This window comes from Oncorhynchus nerka, linkage group LG4, assembly GCF_034236695.1.
Source record: "Oncorhynchus nerka isolate Pitt River linkage group LG4, Oner_Uvic_2.0, whole genome shotgun sequence".
In the NCBI taxonomy this organism is placed as follows: Eukaryota; Metazoa; Chordata; class Actinopteri; order Salmoniformes; family Salmonidae; genus Oncorhynchus; species Oncorhynchus nerka.
In genome coordinates, this window is record NC_088399.1 from 93,326,175 (window position 1) to 93,343,674 (window position 17,500).

Below are 17,500 nucleotides of genomic sequence, written 5' to 3' on the forward strand. Positions count from 1 at the left end.
ATCCCTCTCAACATCAATCTGGACCATACTGGGTGAATCCCTCTCAACACCAATCTGGACCATACTGGGTGAATCCCTCTCAACACCAATCTGGACCATACTGGGTGAATCCCTCTCAACATCAATCTGGACCATACTGGGTGAATCCCTCTCAACACCAATCTGGACCATACTGGGTGAATCCCTCTCAACACCAATCTGGACCATACTGGGTGAATCCCTCTCAACACCAATCTGGACCATACTGGGTGAATCCCTCTCAACACCAATCTGGACCATACTGGGTGAATCCCTCTCAACATCAATCTAGACCATTTATTTGATGAAACATTGTATTTAGCCTTACTGCTAGTAGCTCATACAAGTGCATTGAATAACAGATTTACTACATTAAACAACAGATAGCCCCCTTCCCCTCCCAAAATCAAAATGACGTTTGTTCTGAAGTCTCTATCCTATATAAGAAAGATCAGGATACGTTTTAGTAAAGCTTCTTTTTATATATATATATTTACACTTGTATTTAACCCCATATTTTTGCTTCTATATACAGTATACTTCCATACAATTTTCCGACATGTACCATCAGACGAGTCTTGTGAGTCCTGTGGGCGTCCTAGAGCAAAATAACCAAGATGTACGTGTTAATGAGTCTCACCTTTCCACAGAGGGGTCATACTAGTGTGTAGCCCAAACTGTTTGGCTACTACAGACAGAAGTTGGCAGATCGGATGTACCGACGAGTCCCAAGATGCTTGTTGGGGTTGTAGAGACGCCATCGTTCAAACCGTTCGGACGCTACAGACGATTGAGAAGACCGATATCCGGGATCTCTCCTGGACTGATAAACACTGCTGTAGCTCTGACACCTTCTACCTGAGATGGGATCTCTCCTGGTCTGATAAACACTGCTGTAGCTCTGACACCTTCCACTATAGATGGGATGTATCCTGGTCTGATAAACACTGCTCCTAGCTCTGACACCTTCTACCTGAGATGGGATCTCTCCTGGTCTGATAAACACTGCTGTAGCTCTGACACCTTCCACTATAGATGGGATGTATCCTGGTCTGATAAACACTGCTCCTAGCTCTGACACCTTCCACCACAGCTGGGATCTCTCCTGGTCTGATAAACACTGCTCCTAGCTCTGACACCTTCCACCACAGCTGGGATCTCTCCTGGTCTGATAAACACTGCTCCTAGCTCTGACACCTTCTACCTGAGATGGGATCTCTCCTGGTCTGATAAACACTGCTCCTAGCTCTGACACCTTCCACCACAGCTGGGATCTCTCCTGGTCTGATAAACACTGCTCCTAGCTCTGACACCTTCTACCTGAGATGGGATCTCTCCTGGTCTGATAAACACTGCTCCTAGCTCTGACACCTTCCACCACAGCTGGGATCTCTCCTGGTCTGATAAACACTGCTCCTAGCTCTGACACCTTCCACTATAGATGGGATCTCTCATGGTCTGATAAACACTGCTCCTAGCTCTGACACCTTCTACCTGAGATGGGATCTCTCCTGGTCTGATAAACACTTCTCCTAGCTCTGACACCTTCCACCACATATGTGGAAGTGTGACATCAGCAGATACGGTGAACTGAGACCAATCCTAGCTTAAACTGACGGGCGAGAACATGCGAATATATTGATAAAAGTCACCTCGTCCTGGAGAGATTAACACGGTTATCAACATGTCACGCCAGGGTAAGCCTACACGAAACAAAGCCTTTATTTTAAGTGTTTTTAAAAATCGCCATTTGAGAGCTAGGTTTTATGGGTATTATGACTCATACTGTGGTACTCTATAGGGTGCCATTTGAGAGCTAGGTTTTATGGGTATTATTACTCATACTGTGGTACTCTACAGGGTGCCATTTGATAGATAGGTTTTATGGGTATTATGACTCATACTGTGGTACTCTATAGGGTGCCATTTGAGAGCTAGGTTTTATGGGTATTATGACTCATACTGTGGTACTCTATAGGGTGCCATTTGAGAGCTAGGTTTTATGGGTATTATGACTCATACTGTGGTACTGTAACGATCTGAGTGTAGTGGGTGAGGAGTCAAGCGCAGGAAGCAGAGAGTTCAGGTGAGTGCCATTTTAATGCACCGACAAAACGGCGAACATAAGCCAACCCACACGAACACACACGGCGTAATGAACAAACAGGAGGACTAAACGGTCCTGGGAAAACCCACAAAATGGGAAACACAAAAACCCATAGACGTGCACACAAGTACACTAAAACAGATGGTCACAATAATTAATCCCGCACAAGGAACTCTGCGGGCCGGCTGACTAATAAAGCCTACTACCTAATTCACAACAGGTGCACTCAATCAACACATAAGGAGGGGGAGGAAATAATCAGTAGTAGCTAGTAGGCCGGCGACGACGACCGCCGAGCGCCACCCGAACGGGAAGGGGAGTGTCCTTCGGTCGGAGTCGTGACAGTACCCCCCCCTTGACGCGTGGCTCCCGCAGCGCGCCGACACCGGCCTCGAGGTCGACCCGGAGGACGAGGCGCAGGGCGATCCGGATGGAGGCGATGGAAATCCCTCAACATTGACGGATTCAAAATGTCCCTGGTGGGTACCCAGCACCTCTCCTCCGGACCGTACCCCTCCCAGTCCACGAGGTACTGCAGGCCCCTCACCCGGTGTCTCGAATCCAGAATGGCCCGTATCGTATACGCCGGGGACCCCTCGATGTCCAGAGGGGGAGGAGGGACCTCCAGTACCTCACCGTCCTGTAGGGGACCAGCTACCACCGGCCTGAGGAGAGACACATGAAACGAGGGGTTAATACGATAATAGGAAGGGAGTTGTAATCGATAACACACCTCGTTTATTCTCCTCAGGACTTTGAACGGCCCTACACACTGCGGCCCAAGCTTCCGGCAGGGCACGCGGAGGGGTAGGTTTCGGGTCGAGAGCCAGACCCTGTCCCCTGGTACAAACACGGGGGCCTCACTGCGGTGGCGGTCAGCACTCCTTTTCTGCCGTCCACTAGCCTGTTGAAGGGATTCCTGGACGGCCCTCCAGGTCTCTTTGGAGCGCTGCACCCATTCCTCCACCGCAGGAGCCTCGGTCTGGCTCGGATGCCACGGTGCCAGGACCGGCTGGTACCCTAACACACACTGAAAGGGGACACATTAGTAGAGGAGTGGCGTAGTGAGTTCTGGGCCATTTCAGCCCAGGGGATGTATCTCGCCCACTCCCTGGCCGGTCCTGGCAGTACGACCGCAGAAACCTACCCACCTCCTGGTTTACTCTCTCCACCTGCCCATTACTTTCGGGGTGATAACCGGAGGTCAGGCTGACCGAGACCCCCAGACGCTCCATGAACGCCCTCCATACTCGGGACGTGAACTGGGGGCCCCGATCAGAAACTATGTCCTCCGGCACCCCGTAGTGCCGGAAGACGTGGGTGAATAATGCCTCCGCAGTCTGTAGGGCTGTTGGGATACCGGGCAACGGGAGGAGACGGCAGGACTTAGAGAACCGATCCACAATCACCAGAACCGTGGTGTTGCCCTGAGACGGGGGGAAGGTCGGTCAGGAAATCTACGGATAGATGTGACCATGGCCGTTGTGGAACGGGGAGGGGTTCTAACTTCCCTCTAGGAAGGTGCCTAGGAGCCTTACTCTGGGCGCATACCGAACAGGAGGAGACATAAACCTTAACGTCCCTAGCCAAGGTAGGCCACCAATACCTCCCCCCGAAGGCTCCCCACTGTCCTCCTCACCCCAGGGTGACCCGAGGAGGGTAGGACGTGAGCCCACCGAATCAGTTGGTCCCGAACACCAAGCGGCACGTACCTCCGCCCCGCCGGACACTGAGGAGGCGCGGGTTCAGCCCGTAACGCCCGCTCGATGTCCGAGTCCACCTCCCATACCACCGGTGCCATCAGCTTTGAGGCCGGAAGGATGGGAGTAGGTTCGGTGGACCTATCCTCCGTGTCGTAAAGGCGGGACAGTGCGTCCGCCTTCACGTTCTGGGAGCCCGGTCTATAAGATAAAGTGAACCGGAATCGAGTGAAAAACATGGCCCACCTTGCCTGCCGCGGATTCAGTCTCCTAGCTGCCCGAATATACTCCAGATTTTGGTGGTCGGTCCAGATGAGAAAGGGGTGCTTAGCCCCCTCAAGCCAGTGTCTCCACACCTTCAGAGCCCTGACCACCGCTAACAACTCCCGGTCCCCCACATCATAGTTACGCTCCGCTGGGCTGAGCTTACTCGAGAAGAAAGCGCAGGGGCGGAGTATTGGTGGCGTACCCGAGCGCTGTGATAGCACGGCACCCACCCCAGCCTCGGACGCGTCCACCTCCACTATGAATGCTAGAGAGGGGTCCGGATGCGCCAACACGGGCGCATCAGTGAACAGCGCCTTCAACTTGTTGAATGCTCTGTCCGCCTCTGCTGACCACTGCAACCGCACCGGGCCCCCCTTTAGCAGTGAGGTAATTGGAGCCGCTACCTGGCCAAAACCCCGGATAAACCTCCGGTAGTAGTTGGCAAAACCCAAAAACCGCTGCACCTCTTTTACCGTGGTGGGAGTCGGCCAATTACGCACGGCCTTACTGCGGTCACCCTCCATCTCCACCCCCTGGAGAACCCCCTGTTTCCACAAAATTTTAGGATTGTGCCGGGCCAGCCAGGGAATCCCTAACACCACTGGAAACGCAGGCGAATCAATAATATAGAGACTGATACGCTCCCTATGATTCCTCTGCGTTACCATGTCCAGTGGGATCGTGGTCTCCCTGACCACCCCTGACCCTAATGGCCGGCTATCTAGGGAGTGCACGGGAAAGGGAGAATCTATCGGCACAAGCGGAACACCTAATTGAATAGCAAGTCCGCGATCCATAAAGTTCCCAGCTGCACCTGAATCGACTAGCGCCCTATGCTGGGAAAAGGGAAAAAATTTAAGGAAAAAAATCAAGACAAACATGTGACCAACAGGGGGTTGTGGGTGAGTCTGGTGCTGACTCACCTGGGGTGATCGAGAAATGTTCCGCCTGCCATCTCGACTCCCAGACGGACCCCCCCAGCACCGATCGGCCGTGTGTCCTCTCCGACCACAGTTGGTGCAGAGGGAGCCTCCTCCTCCGGTACCCCTCGGCAAAGCCCCTCCCAACTCCATCATAACAGGAGTGGAGGTGCTGGGTGGTTGAACACACAGGACCCTCTCCGAACGCCCGCGGGCAGCCAGCAGATTGTCCAGTCGGATGGACATGTCAATCAGCTCATCTAATGAAAGAGCGGTGTCCCGACACGCTAGCTCCCTGCGGACGTCCTCCCGGAGACTACACCTGTAGTTGTTGATAAGGGCCTTGTCGTTCCACCCGGATCCTGCTGCCAAGGTACGGAACTCCAACGCGTAATCCTGGGCGCTCTTTTTCTCCTGCCGAAGATGGAATAGTCGTTCTCCCGCCGCTTGGCCATCTGGAGGATGGTCAAACACGGCGCGGAAGCGGCGAGAAAACTCGGGGTAGTGCTCCTTAGCTGAGTCTGGGCCATTCCAAACTGCATTTGCCCACTCCAGAGCACGACCCGTGAGGCAGGAGATGAGGACATTCACCCTCTCCGCTCCCGAGGGAGTAGGTCTGACGGTGGCCAGGTACAGTTCTAGCTGGAGTAAGAACCCCTGGCACCCTGCTGCCGTTCCATCATAGACCCTCGGGAGCGTAAGACGGAGGGGGCTGGAGTCGGGAGATGGGGAGTCCTGAGGAGGGGGGGCCGAAGGTGGAGAGAGACCGCTTCTCTCCCATCGGTCCATTCCCTTCATCACCAGATCCATCGCCGTTCCGATCCGATGGAGAACGGTGGTGTGATGTAGTACCCTCTCTTCCATCGATGGGAGGGGAGTGGCTGTTGCTCCTGCTGACTCCATTCCTCAGCGGGTGCGGGATTCTGTAACGATCTGAGTGTAGTGGGTGAGGAGTCAAGCGCAGGAAGCAGAGAGTTCAGGTGAGTGCCATTTTAATGCACCGACAAAACGGCGAACATAAGCCAACCCACACGAACACACACGGCGTAATGAACAAACAGGAGGACTAAACGGTCCTGGGAAAACCCACAAAATGGGAAACACAAAAACCCATAGACGTGCGCACAAGTACACTAAAACAGATGGTCACAATAATTAATCCCGCACAAGGAACTCTGCGGGCCTGCTGACTAATAAAGCCTACTACCTAATTCACAACAGGTGCACTCAATCAACACATAAGGAGGGGGAGGAAATAATCAGTAGTAGCTAGTAGGCCGGCGACGACGACCGCCGAGCGCCACCCGAACGGGAAGGGGAGTGTCCTTCGGTCGGAGTCGTGACAGGTACTCTACAGGGTGCCATTTGATAGATAGGTTTTATGGGTATTATGACTCATACTGTGGTACTCTATAGGGTGCCATTTGAGAGCTAGGTTTTATGGGTATTATGACTCATACTGTGTTACTCTATAGGGTGCCATTTGAGAGCTAGGTTTTATGGGTATTATGACTCATACTGTGTTACTCTATAGGGTGCTGTTTGAGATGCACCTTATAGCTGTGGATTGAATATGTGCCCCGAGATAATCGTCCTTTTCCTCTGTGACCTGTCCGCTGTGATTAATGACACAACAGAGAAAAATACTGCCTCGGTTTGATTGCGGGGTCTTTTTATTATTTTTGCCAGCCTGGTTAAAAATAAATACTCATAATGATCGCCCCCTTTTTTTTCAATTTTTCGCCAAATCTAACTGCCTGTAGCTCGGGCCCTGAAGCAAGGATATGCATTTTCTTGATACCATTTGAAAGGAAACACTTTGAAGTTGGTGGAAATGTGAAAGGAATGTATGAGAACGAAACACAATAGATCTGGTAAAAGATAATACAAAAAAAAAATACTTTTTATTTTATTTTTTTGTACCATCATCTTTAAAATGCAAGAGAAAGGCCATAATGTATTATTCCATCCCAGGTGCAATTTAGATTTTGGCCACTAGATGGCAGCAGGGTATGTGCAAAGTTTATACTGATCCAATGAACCATTGCATTTCTGTTCAAAATGTTCTATCAAGTCTGCCCAAATGTGCCTAATTTGTTAATTAATAACTTTTCATGTTCAAAACTGTGCACTCTCCTCAAACAATAGCATGGTATTATTTCACTGTAATAGCTACTGTAAATTGGACAGTGCTCTTAGATGAAGAAGAATTTAAGCTTTATACCAATATCAGATATGTCTTTGCAGGTTTTGGAGGAGAGATGACTGATTGTTGGTCAATACATATGGATCTCTAACCTCCCTCCCTGTCCTCTCTCATTTTTCACCCCCCCCCCCCCCCTCCTCGGTCTCTCTCCCACTATTACACATCTCTCTCTCCCACCCACTATTCCACACCTCTCTCTCTCTCTCACTCACCCACTATTACACACCTCTCTCTCCCACCCACTATTCCACACCTCTCTCTCTCCCACCCACTATTCCACATCTCTCTCTCTCTCCCACCCACTATTCCACATCTCTCTCTCTCTCTCTCCCACCCACTATTCCACACCTCTCTCTCTCTCTCTCTCTCTCTCTCTCTCTCTCTCTCTCTCTCTCCCACCCACTATTACACATCTCTCTCTCTCTCCCACCCACTATTCCACATCTCTCTCTCTCTCTCCCACCCACTATTCCACATCTCTCTCTCTCTCTCGCTCTCTCTCTCCCACCCACTATTACACATCTCTCTCTCTCTCTCTCTCTCTCTCTCTCTCTCTCTCCCACTATTCCACATCTCTCTCTCTCTCTATTTGTCTCTCTCCTCTTCCTCCGCCCCCTCTCTCTTTCTCTCTATTTGTCTCTCCTCTTCCTCCGCCCCTCTCTCTTTCTCTCTATTTGTCTCTCTCCTCTTCCTCTGCCCCCTCTCTCTTTCTCTCTATTTGTCTCTCCTCTTCCTCTGCCCCCTCTCTCTTTCTCTCTATTTGTCTCTCCTCTTCCTCTGCCCCCCTCTCTCTTTCTCTCTATTTGTCTCTCCTCTTCCTCTGCCCACCCCTCTCTCTTTCTCTCTATTTGTCTCTCTCCTCTTCCTCTGCCCCCTCTCTCTTTCTCTCTATTTGTCTCTTTCCTCTTCCTCTGCCCCCTCTCTCTTTCTCTCTATTTGTCTCTCTCCTCTTCCTCTGCCCCCTCTCTCTTTCTCTCTATTTCTCTCTCCTCTTCCTCTGCCCCCCTCTCTCTTTCTCTCTATTTGTCTCTCCTCTTCCTCCGCCCCCCTCTCTCTTTCTCTCTATTTGTCTCTCTCCTTCTACCCCCTCCTCTGTCTCACCCCTCTATCTTTCCCCCTACCCCATCTCCCCTCCTCCGCCAACCCCCTCTCTCCCCCTCCTCCCTACAGGTGTTGTGTATGATCACGGCTCCCGTCACCATGATCTTGTCCTCGCAGCAGGACGCCTCGTTTGCCTTCGCCTCCCTGGCCATCGTCTTCTCCGTCTACATCACCCTGGTGGTGCTCTTCGTACCCAAGGTAGAATATGTCTCTGTGTTACCATAGCAGCTTCAGTCAGTAGCTACAGTATGTCTCTCTGTTACCATAGCAGCTTCAGTCAGTAACTACAGTATGCCTCTGTGTTACCATAGCAACTTCAGTCAGTAACTACAGTATGTCTCTGTGTTACCATAGCAGCTTCAGTCAGTAACTACAGTTTGTCTCTGTGTTACCATAGCAGCTTCAGTCAGTAACTACAGTATGTCTCTGTGTTACCGTAGCAGCTTCAGCCAGTAACTACAGTATGTCTCTGTGTTACCATAGCAGCTTCAGTCAGTAACTACAGTACGTCTCTGTGTTACCATAGCAGCTTCAGTCAGTAACTACAGTATGTCTCTGTGTTACCATAGCAGCTTCAGTCAGTAACTACAGTATGTCTGCTACTGTACCGGTGTTAACATTTTGGGGATTATATTCTATAGTAGAAAATTCAAAGTACTGGTACTCCATACCGGTGAGCAACAGGTCAATTCATTGTATGTTTCTGATGTAATGTAGATGTTTCAGTGCAGATTGTTTGTCTCCATGGTGATACTGTAGTGGTTTCAGTACAGATTGTTTGATTGTTTATCTCTATGGTGATACTGTAGATGTTTCAGTACAGATTGTTTATCTCTATGGTGATACTGTAGATGTTTCAGTACAGATTGTTTATCTCTATGGTGATACTGTAGATGTTTCAGTGCAGATTGTTTGTCTCTATGGTGATACTGTAGATGTTTCAGTGCAGATTGTTTATCTCTATGGTGATACTGTAGATGTTTCAGTACAGATTGTTTATCTCTATGGTGATACTGTAGATGTTTCAGTACAGATTGTTTATCTCCATGGTGATACTGTAGATGTTTCAGTACAGATTGTTTATCTCTATGGTGATACTGTAGATGTTTCAGTACAGATTGTTTATCTCTATGGTGATACTGTAGATGCGTCGTCTGATCACCCGAGGGGAGTGGCAGTCAGACACCCAGGAGACCATGAAGACACAGGGCTCATCCACCAACAACAACGATGAGGAGAAGTCCAGACAGCTGGAGAGAGAGAACAAGGAACTACAGAAGATCATTCAGGAGGTACAGGTTCTGTTCTGTTATGCAGTAGGTATAGCATCTGTTCCTAATGCAGTGATAATATGCAGTAGGTATAACATCTGTTCCCAATGCAGTGATAATATGCAGTAGGTATAACATCTGTTCCTAATGCAGTGATATTATGCAGTAGGTATATCATCTGTTCCTAATGCAGTGATATTATGCAGTAGGTATAGCATCTGTTCCTAATGCAGTGATTTTATGCAGTAGGTATAGCATCTGTTACTAATGCAGTGATATTATGCAGTAGATATAGCATCTGTTCCTAATGCAGTGATGTTATGCAGTAGATATAGCATCTGTTCCTAATGCAGTGATGTTATGCAGTAGGTATAGCATCTGTTCCTAATGCAGTGATAATATGCAGTAGGTATAGCATCTGTTCCTAATGCAGTGATAATATGTAGTAGGTACAGCATATGTTCCTAATGCAGTGATAATATGTAGTAGGTACAGCATCTGTTCCTAATGCAGTGATAATATGCAGTAGGTATAGCATCTGTTCCTAATGCAGTGATAATATGTAGTAGGTACAGCATCTGTTCCTAATGCAGTGATAATATGCAGTAGGTATAGCATCTGTTACTAATGCAGTGATATTATGCAGTAGATATAGCATCTGTTCCTAATGCAGTGATAATATGCAGTAGGTATAGCATCTGTATCTAATGCAGTTATGTTATGCAGTAATCTGGCTAAGATGCACTATAGGCACATCTCTCTCCACTGACTCCCGCCAATTCCTGCGTACTTATTAATTCTTTCTGTCAATTGTTTTACAATGCTGATCAATTCCCAGTTTTTAAATGTTTTATTTCACCTTTATTTAACCAGGTAGACCAGTTGAGAACAAGTTCTCATTTACAACTGCGACCTGGCCAAGATAAAGCATAGCAATTCAACACATACAACAACACAGAGTTACACATGGAATAAACAAAACATACAGTCAATAATACAGTAGAACAAAAGAAAACAAAAAGTCTATATACAGTGAGTGCAAATGAGGTAAGATAAGGGAGTTAAGGCAATGAATAGGCCATGGTGGCAAAGTAATTACAATATAGCAATTAAACAATGGAATGGTAGATGTGCAGTAAATATATACCTAGCGCTCTGTAATGTTTGGTTACGGGAACTTAATTTCTGTTTAGTCATTAAGTATATGTATTATTACGTTCATACTGTTCTCATTCTCCAAGTGGAAATATCGTTCGGAGAGCTCGCTGGCTGGAAATGTAGTTCGGAGAGCTCGCTAGTTGGAAATATTGTTTGGAGAGCTCGCTAGTTGGAAATGTAGTTCGGAGAGCTCGCTAACTGGAAATGTAGTTCGGAGAGCTCGCTAACTGGAAATGTCGTTTGGAGAGCTCGCTAGTTGGAAATGTAGTTCGGAGAGCTCGCTAACTGGAAATGTCATTTGGAGAGCTCGCTAGCTGGAAATGTCGTTCGGAGAGCTCGCTGGCTGGAAATGTCATTCGGAGAGCTCGCTAGCTGGAAATGTCGTTAGGAGAGCTCGATAGCTGGAAATGTCTTAATTTACCGTGGTTAGCTAGCCAGCTATTTGTCGTCCTTAACGTAGGAGACACTGCTAGCTAGCCAACAGCTAGCCAACGTCCACCGAATTGAACTTCCTCACTCAACAACCCGGTCGCATTCCGCTTCGCTCCACAGGTAGTATCACATTTTCATTTCATTTCATTACAGTACAACGGTTTGATTTGTTTGATCGTAGCTAGCTACATAGCTAGCTACATAGCCGTCTTTGTATCAAAGATAATTGTGTAGTCTAGAACGATTTTCTAGGTTAGCTAGCCAGCTATTGTCGTTCTTTTAACGCAACGTAACGTAATCAACACTGCTAGCTAGCCAGCTAGCCCCCGAATAGCAGCACTGTCGAAACTATCACACCCAACGGAACGACTTGATTAGTGTAGTGTCAACAACGCAGCCACTGCCAGCTAGCCTACAAAGTCAACAACGCAGCCACTGCCAGCTAGCCTACTTCAGCAGTACTGTATCATTTTAATCATTTTAGTCAATAAGATTCTTGCTACGTAAGCTTAACTTTCTGAACATTCGAGACGTGTAGTCCACTTGTCATTCCAATCTCCTTTGCATTAGCGTAGCCTCTTCTGTAGCCTGTCAACTATGTGTCTGTCTATCCCTGTTCTCTCCTCTCTGCACAGACCATACAAACGCTCCACACCGCGTGGCCGCGGCCACCTAATCTGGTGGTCCCAGCGCGCACGACCCACGTGGAGTTCCAGGTCTCCGGTAGCCTCTGGAACTGCCGATCTGCGGCCAACAAGGCAGAGTTCATCTCAGCCTATGCCTCCCTCCAGTCCCTCAACTTCTTGGCACTGACGGAAACATGGATCACCACAGATAACACTGCTACTCCTACTGCTCTCTCTTCGTCCGCCCACGTGTTCTCGCACACCCCGAGAGCTTCTGGTCAGCGGGGTGGTGGCACCGGGATCCTCATCTCTCCCAAGTGGTCATTCTCTCTTTCTCCCCTCACCCATCTGTCTATCTCCTCCTTTGAATTCCATGCTGTCACAGTTACCAGCCCTTTCAAGCTTAACATCCTTATCATTTATCGCCCTCCAGGTTCCCTCGGAGAGTTCATCAATGAGCTTGATGCCTTGATAAGCTCCTTTCCTGAGGACGGCTCACCTCTCACAGTTCTGGGCGACTTTAACCTCCCCACGTCTACCTTTGAATCATTCCTCTATGCCTCCTTCTTTCCACTCCTCTCCTCTTTTGACCTCACCCTCTCACCTTCCCCCCCTACTCACAAGGCAGGCAATATGCTCGACCTCATCTTTACTAGATGCTGTTCTTCCACTAACCTCATTGCAACTCCCCTCCAAGTCTCCGACCACCACCTTGTATCCTTTTCCCTCTCGCTCTCATCCAACACTTCCCACACTGCCCCTACTCGGATGGTATCGCGCCGTCCCAACCTTCGCTCTCTCTCCCCCGCTACTCTCTCCTCTTCCATCCTATCATCTCTTCCCTCTGCTCAAACCTTCTCCAACCTATCTCCTGATTCTGCCTCCTCAACCCTCCTCTCCTCCCTTTCTGCATCCTTTGACTCTCTATGTCCCCTATCCTCCAGGCCGGCTCGGTCCTCCCCTCCCGCTCCGTGGCTCGACGACTCATTGCAAGCTCACAGGACAGGGCTCCGGGCAGCCGAGCGGAAATGGAGGAAAACTCGCCTCCCTGCGGACCTGGCATCCTTTCACTCCCTCCTCTCTACATTTTCCTCTTCGGTCTCTGCTGCTAAAGCCACTTTCTACCACTCTAAATTCCAAGCATCTGCCTCTAACCCTAGGAAGCTCTTTGCCACCTTCTCCTCCCTCCTGAATCCTCCTCCCCTCCCCCTCCTCTCTCTCTGCAGATGACTTCGTCAACCATTTTGAAAAGAAGGTCGACGACATCCGATCCTCGTTTGCTAAGTCAAACGACACCGCTGTTCTGCTCACACTGCCCTACCCTGTGCTCTGACCTCTTTCTCCCCTCTCTCTCCAGATGAAATCTCGCGTCTTGTGACGGCCGGCCGCCCAACAACCTGCCCGCTTGACCCTATCCCCTCCACTCTTCTCCAGACCATTTCCGGAGACCTTCTCCCTTACCTCACCTCGCTCATCAACTCATCCCTGACCGCTGGCTACGTCCCTTCCGTCTTCAAGAGAGCGAGAGTTGCACCCCTTCTGAAAAAACCTACACTCGATCCCTCCGATGTCAACAACTACAGACCAGTATCCCTTCTTTCTTTTCTCTCCAAAACTCTTGAACGTGCCGTCCTTGGCCAGCTCTCCCGCTATCTCTCTCAGAATGACCTTCTTGATCCAAATCAGTCAGGTTTCAAGACTAGTCATTCAACTGAGACTGCTCTTCTCTGTATCACGGAGGCGCTCCGCACTGCTAAAGCTAACTCTCTCTCCTCTGCTCTCATCCTTCTAGACCTATCGGTTGCCTTCGATACTGTGAACCATCAGATCCTCCTCTCCACCCTCTCCAAGTTGGGCATCTCCAGCGCGGCCCACGCTTGGATTGCGTCCTACCTGACAGGTCGCTCCTACCAGGTGGCGTGGCGAGAATCCGTCTCCACACCACGTGCTCTCACCACTGGTGTCCCCCAGGGCTCTGTTCTAGGCCCTCTCCTATTCTCGCTATACACCAAGTCACTTGGCTCTGTCATAACCTCACATGGTCTCTCCTATCATTGCTATGCAGACGACACACAATTAATCTTCTCCTTTCCCCCTTCTGACGACCAGGTGGCGAATCGCATCTCTGCATGTCTGGCAGACATATCAGTGTGGATGACGGATCATCACCTCAAGCTGAACCTCGGCAAGACGGAGCTGCTCTTCCTCCCGGGGAAGGACTGCCCGTTCCATGATCTCGCCATCACGGTTGACAACTCCATTGTGTCCTCCTCCCAGAGCGCTAAGAACCTTGGCGTGATCCTGGACAACACCCTGTCGTTCTCAAATAACATCAAGGCGGTGGCCCGTTCCTGTAGGTTCATGCTCTACAACATCCGCAGAGTACGACCCTCTCTCACACAGGAAGCGGCGCAGGTCCTAATCCAGGCACTTGTCATCTCCCGTCTGGATTACTGCAACTCGCTGTTGGCTGGGCTCCCTGCCTGTTCCATTAAAGGAGAGCTCGCTGGCTGGAAATGTAGTTTGGGGAGCTCGATAGCTAGAAATGTCGTTCGGAAATGTCGTTCGGAGAGCTCGATAGCTGTAAATGTCATTCGGAGAGCTCGCTAGTTGGAAATGTCGTTCGGAGAGCTCGCTAGCTGGAAATGTAGTTCGGAGAGCTCGCTAGCTGGAAATGTAGTTTGGGGAGCTCGATAGCTGGAAATGTCGTTTGGAGAGCTCGCTAGCCGTAAATGTCGTTCGGAGACCTCGCTAGCTGGAAATGTCGTTCGGAGAGCTCGATAGCTGGAAATATTGTTTGGAGAGCTCGATAGCTAGAAATGTCGTTCGTAGAGCTCGATAGCTGGAAATGTCGTTCGGAGAGCTCGATAGCTGAAAATGTAATTTGGAGAGCTCGATAGCTGGACATGTCTTTTGGAGAGCTCGATAGCTGGAAATGTCATTTGGAGAGCTCACTAGCTGGAAATGTCGTTCGGAGAGCTCGCTAGCTGGAAATGTTGTTCGGAGAGCTCAATAGCTGAAAATGTCATTCAGAGAGCTCGCTAGCTGGAAATGTCATTCGGAGGGCTCGCTAGCTGGACATGTCTTTTGGAGAGCTCGATAGCTGGAAATGTCACTCGGAGAGCTCGATAGCTGGAAATGTCATTCGGAGGGCTCGCTAGCTGGACATGTCTTTTGGAGAGCTCGATAGCTGGAAATGTCATTCAGAGAGCTCGATAGCTGGAAATGTCATTCAGAGAGCTCGATAGCTGGAAATGTAGTTTGGGGAGCTCGATAGCTGGACATGTAGTTTGGGGAGCTCGATAGCTGGACATGTCTTTTGGAGAGCTCGATAGCTGGACATGTCTTTTGGAGAACTCGATAGCTGGACATGTCTTTTGGAGAGCTCGATAGCTGGACATGTCTTTTGGAGAGCTCGATAGCTGGACATGTCTTTTGGAGAGCTCGATAGCTGGACATGTCTTTTGGAGAGCTCGCTAGCTGGAGAGCTCGCTAGCTGGACATGTCTTTTGGAGAGCTCGATAGCTGGAGAGCTCGATAGCTGGACATGTCATTCGGAGGGCTCGCTAGCAGATAAGGAGATTTGGTTTATTAATTTGCATTTACCAGTTTTCTGTCAATTTGATCGTTGTCTTGTATGGAGCACATCAGGTTTCTGTCTTGTTAATGTAGAGTGAACGTGCATGTTTGAACGCCATAAATGTACCTGGCCTGCATGCCAGGATAGGTGTGGTTTATGCTATTTAAGTTCCTGTTTGAGCATGTTCTGGCAGTTTTGTCTGAGGAGGTTGTGTCCGAGCTTGGTAGACCCCACCTGTGCTTTTCTGATTAAGACATGAGAGGCTTTTTCAGACATTTGTAAAAAAAAATATATATTTTGTATCACCATCATCACCAGCGCTGTGTTAATAAATCCCAACAGTCATTTACACCTCTACCTGCCTCCTGCTGACTCTGTGTCCTTACGACTGCTTGAAGATCCCTATTTTACATGTAGGTATACAGTAGGTATAGGATCTAATCCCATCACATGGTCAGGGAAAAACTCCTGGCCCTAGTTTATTTTTTAAATATATATAAAAAAAAATGTTTATTTAGAGTGTGGATCAGCTTTAATATTGCGGATAGATTGTTGCTTCCATCAATGTAATTGTCTGCATCATTTAAAATCCCCCATATTTTGTTTTGGTAAATATATATATATCTATATATATAAACTCAGCAAAAAAAGAAACATCCCTTTTTCAGGACCCTGTCTATCTAAGATCATTTGTAAAAATCAGAATAACTTCACAGATCTTCATTGTAAAGGGCTTAAAAACTGTTTCCAATGCTTGTTCAATGAACCATAAACAATTAATGAACATGCACCTGTGGAACGGTCGTTAAGACACTAACAGCTTACATACGGTAGTCAATTAAGGTCACAGTTATGAAAACTTAGGACACTAAAGAGGCCTTTCTACTGACTCTGAAAAACACCAAAAGAAAGATGCCCAGGGTCCCTGCTCATCCACGTGAACGTGCCTTAGGCATGCTGCGAGGAGGCATGAGGACTGCAGATGTGGCCAGGGCAATAAATGGCCATGTCCGTACTGTGAGACGCCTAAGACAGCGCTACAGGGAGACAGGATGGACAGCTGATCGTCCTCGCAGTGCAGACCACGTGTAACAACACCTGCACAGGATCGGTACATCCGAACATCACACCTGCGGGACAGGTACAGGATGGAAACAACAACTGCCCGAGTTACACCAGGAACGCACAATCCCTCCATCAGTGCTCAGACTGTCCACAATAGGCTGAGAAAGGCTGGACTGAGGGCTTGTAGGCCTGTTGTAAGGCAGGTCCTCACCAGACATCACCGGCAACACAGTCGCCTATGGGCACAAACCCACTGTCGCTGGACCAGACCGGACAGGCAAAAAGTGCTCTTCACTGACAAGCCTTCGTTTTGTCTCACCAGAGGTGATGGTCGGATTAGTGTTTATCGTCGAAGGCATGAGCGCTACACAGAGGCCTGTACTCTGGAGCGGGATCGATTTGGAGGTGGAGGGTCCGTCATGGTCTGGGGCGGTGTGTCACAGCATCATCGGACTGAGCTTGTTGTCATTTCAGGCAATCTCAACGCTGTGCGTTACAGGGAAGACATCCTCCTCCCTCATGTGGTACCCTTCCTGCAGGCTCATCCTGACATGACCCTCCAGCATGACAATGCCACCAGCCATACTGCCCGTTCTGTGCGTGATTTCCTGCAAGACAGGAATGTCAGTGTTCTGCCATCGCCAACGAAGGGCCCGGATCTCAATCCCATTGAGCATGTCTGAGACCTGTTGGATCGGAGGGTGAGGGCTAGGGCCATTCCACCCCAGAAATGTACGGGATCTTGCAGGTGCCTTGATGGAAGAGTGGGGTAACATCTCACAGCAAGAACTGGCAAACCTGTTGCAGTCCATGAGGAGGAGATGCACTGCAGTACTTAATGCAGCTGGTGGCCACACCAGATACTGACTGTTACTTTTGATTTTGACCCCCCCTTTGTTCAGGGACACATTATTCAATTTCTGTGAGTCACATGTCTGTGGAACTTGTTCAGTTTATGTCTCAGTTGGTGAATCTTATGTTCATACAAACATATGTATATATACTGTATGTATATATGTCTGTAAAACATTTGCTGAAAATTAACGCAG

General features: G+C 49.0%; 1 pseudogene; it reads left to right on the top strand.

Moving 5' to 3' along the window:
* The window catches only part of LOC115122186 (gamma-aminobutyric acid type B receptor subunit 1-like), a 505,415-nt pseudogene that overhangs the window by 485,501 nt on the left and 2,414 nt on the right, over window positions 1-17,500 (top strand).